The 3,525-nt window shown below is 40.2% G+C and overlaps 1 long non-coding RNA gene across 1 annotated transcript; it reads right to left on the bottom strand.

Moving 5' to 3' along the window:
* Positions 1 to 1,980: 1,980 nt before the first annotated feature.
* On the bottom strand, positions 1,981 to 2,756 carry LOC311043736. Its single transcript, XR_014600634.1, has 3 exons — positions 2,654 to 2,756; positions 2,194 to 2,264; positions 1,981 to 2,098 (listed from the first exon to the last, which is right to left on the bottom strand). It is a non-coding gene; the product is annotated as an uncharacterized lncRNA (long non-coding RNA).
* Between the last annotated feature and the right edge of the window lie 769 nt (positions 2,757 to 3,525).

Genomic DNA, 3,525 nt, shown 5'->3' with positions numbered 1-3,525 from the left:
GTCAGTGGAGTGGTTTGTTCTGAAACCAGATTGGAATTCGTAAATTAGATTTTTTTCGGCAAGGTACTTATCAACCTGTTCGTAGACTATTTTTTCCATGACTTTCGAGATGGAGCTAAGAATAGAAATAGGGCGGTAGTTGCCAGGGTCTAATTGGTTTCCTTTTTTGTACAGAGGGGTCACTCTTGCTTTTTTGAAGTCGTTAGGGACCCGTCCCTGTATGATGGAGAGGTTTATTATGTGGGTAATGATTGGAGCAATGGAGGTGGCTGAGTCTTTTAGAAATTTAGCGGGGATGTTGTCGGGACCTGTGGATCTGTGTTGTTGGAGAGCACTCAATTTTTTAAACACCTCATCTGTTGACACAGGGGAGAGTTTAAAATCATCTTTGCGTACACCCTGTTTATCGTAAAATGAATCAACATACTCTCCACCATGACTCCCAGAGTGAGGGGGTAGTTTTTCAACTAACTCTGAGGCCACGGTCGTGAAGAATATGTTGAGGATTTTACTCACTTCCCGTTTGGATGAAATGAGAGTGTCATTCACCTTGAGGTTTATGTTTGTAAACCTGGTTTTCAGTTTCTTGCTGCAGCCAGTAGGTTGTTGAATAGCTTCCAGAGCTCACGTGGTTTGTTTTGATTTTCCTCAATTTTGCCATCGAGGTAGCTTTTTTCTGCTAACAACAGCATGCCATTAACCGTGTTTCTTAGCATGTTTTTCTCTTTTTTTCGCTACGTGGGATTCGAGACCTTTGTTGAAGCTTTTGGCAAGTTTGATCCTACTTTTATGATAGTCAGAACACTTTTTGTCTCTGACTTTCATGGTTTCATGGTTTGCCTCTTTCTCACTCTGTCACTGTCTGTCTGCCTCTCTCTCACTCTGTCTGTCTGTCTGTCTGTCTGTCTGTCTGCCTCTCTCTCACTCTGTCACTGTCTGTTTGTTTGTCTGCCCTCTCTCTCTCTCTCTCTCTCTCTCTCTCTCTCTCTCTCTCTCTCTCTCTCTCTCTCTCTCTCTCTCTCTCTCTCTCTCTCTCTCTCTCTCTCTCTCTCTCTCTCTCTAAACCGCTCATTGCTGCTTGCAGCTATATTTGTTATTATTGTTATTATAATTATCATAAACAGCATCCTGACCTCCAATATTGACCTCTGAAAACAAAATGACAACGGTACAGTACGTTGCTTATTTCATATGTTGGGTTTAAAGTTGACTTCTTACAGTGGTAGAAGGGCAACACCGATATCTGCTGTCGGAATATGAAGCCTACTAACCACATACTGTCACCATGGTGACAACATGTATAAGCCTAATTGCAAACTTTTGTCATGATAACAGAATTTGTGACACACGTTTGGACTGATGGTCAGGTTGTGTTTAGTGTAGGTTGGGCCCGGGATATACCAATATCCAGATACTCGTTTGGCATATTGGTATTAAAACATCATTTCAATATGTATATGCTTTATTGATTATTTATATTGGCATCTTAATCATGGCACAGACACGGCATGTGTGCACAAGTTGGGTTTATGAGGAGTGTTGTTTCTTTACATGCATACTGCGAATATCAACAAAAGTCTACACGTTTCATATTCTCTTGGTGATTTCATTCCCTTTAGAGACAAGACCATGGTGCAGTGCATATCTTGATACACTAACATAGATCTTGTGAGCCAGATTATACTGAAGATGGCTATTTCCCTTTGCTGATGATGAGGCAATGCAAGGGGTCAGTTTACAGCAGTCTTTTCTCTAAATGGAAATGGTGATCTTTATAAAAGAAACTCACCCATGAGTAAAAAAGTACTTCACTAGAAGAACATATTGTGTAACTAAGACATTGACTGAAAATTGTTTGTATTCACATGCATAAATTCTCAACTACGATATAGCATTCAACAGCTGTACATTACTTTGTGGTGTAGTCTGTAGCGTAGTAGAAGGTGCAGCAGTGGTGGCTCTAACGGTGCCGAGGATGGCGTTCAGGGAGGTGGAACCAGTGCTAATTGCAGTATTCATCGCTGTTTCTACGGTGCTTGTAGAAGGAACAGAGTCTTTTGGGAACACCAGACTCATTTGAGTAACAATTGATCCTGACCTGTAATGTGTGAGAAAGAGAATGTGACTTTTAAATTGCAAATCATTGCCAAACTCATAATGGAACGTAAGCAATTGATCAAAACTCTGTCTTACGTGAAACTGTTGACTATAGAGCGTTTGAAAGTTGTAGTGCCACTGCTGCTGCTGCTGTAAATCGTGTTTACCTGAAAAAGAAGAATGCAAATTGATTTAGCTCAATTGAATTAACCCCCCCCCCCCCCCCCCCCCCTTTTATCTTTTATTTTTCTGATTTCCTTCAAACCGAAAAAATATCCATCCACCGAAAAAATGGTATTAATTCCATTATTTACTTGAAGGACCACATGGAAACAAGCCATCAGGGCTTTTTGTGTTATGCTTTTAGCATAATTGTACCTGTACCTTTTGCAAACTGCTAATAAACTATTCAATCAATCAATCAATCAATTCACATCTGACTTAAATTAGATAAATACATAGTAAAAGCTCCATTCCTGCCTGCATTGCATATTGATAATACGTTAGAATTTAGAATGTTCTTGCTTAAGTACAACGAGCACATCATTTGTCTCACTTGTGAGACCACTGTAGCAGCCAAAGTCTTAAACGCTGTGGTAGATGAGTCGGAGAGTTGGATGTTGAAGATTTGGTCAAGACTAAACTTAAGAGTTACGGTGTCTTCATCAGGAGGAGCATCTGTCGAGACAGTGGTGGCAGCAACCGTGGCAGTTGCAACTGTGGTGGGAGGGGTCGTAACAATGGCAGCAGTGGTGGGAGCAACTGTTGTTGTTTCTGTACCTATAAAAAAACAAAAGTGTAAATTAGTGTAAATTAGTGCATAACCTTGAGCAGCAATAAAAGCAGAAATGGTTGCAGCTTTCTGTCAGATTTGAAAGGAAAGACAAAAAACACATACTTGTTGCCACAACTGTTGATGGATTCACAGGAAGGGACAAGCCTGAACTGCTGTTTGTCGCAGCTTCCACTAAAGTGTTTGCCACAGCATTGGTTGTTGGTAACGTAGAGTTGGCATTGTTAAATTGCAGGGTCGCATTAACCACAATTGAACCTTGGCTGTGAAAAGATGATTATTGTCATATATATATATTTTTTTATGGATTGTGTCATGTATATTTTTATGGTCCCCGTTTTCCCATCGTCACATTATGTAATTAGAAAAAGTGCTCCTCGGAGCACAGGTCTCCACCAGGTCAGGTAGGTTATTGGGCCAGCAATGTTGATGGAATATGAAGATCCATATTGATCACATGACTATAGAGATAATGTGTGTAATTTGCGTGATGTTTGGACAAAATATGTAAGAATAAAATGTATTTTGGAAATATCGGCCTCCTGGTGGCGCTATAATAGGGTAATGTCAAAATCAGGCAATCAATTTTTGTTGTTCAAGATCTGAGGCATTTTGTTCAAAACGGGCCACTACTA

The sequence above is a fragment of the Gymnoscopelus microlampas genome (assembly GCF_963454915.1).
Source record: "Gymnoscopelus microlampas genome assembly, chromosome: 4".
Lineage (NCBI taxonomy): Eukaryota > Metazoa > Chordata > Actinopteri > Myctophiformes > Myctophidae > Gymnoscopelus > Gymnoscopelus microlampas.
The sequence above is the reverse complement of the archived record's forward strand: the minus strand, read 5'-3'. Positions and strand labels throughout refer to the sequence as shown.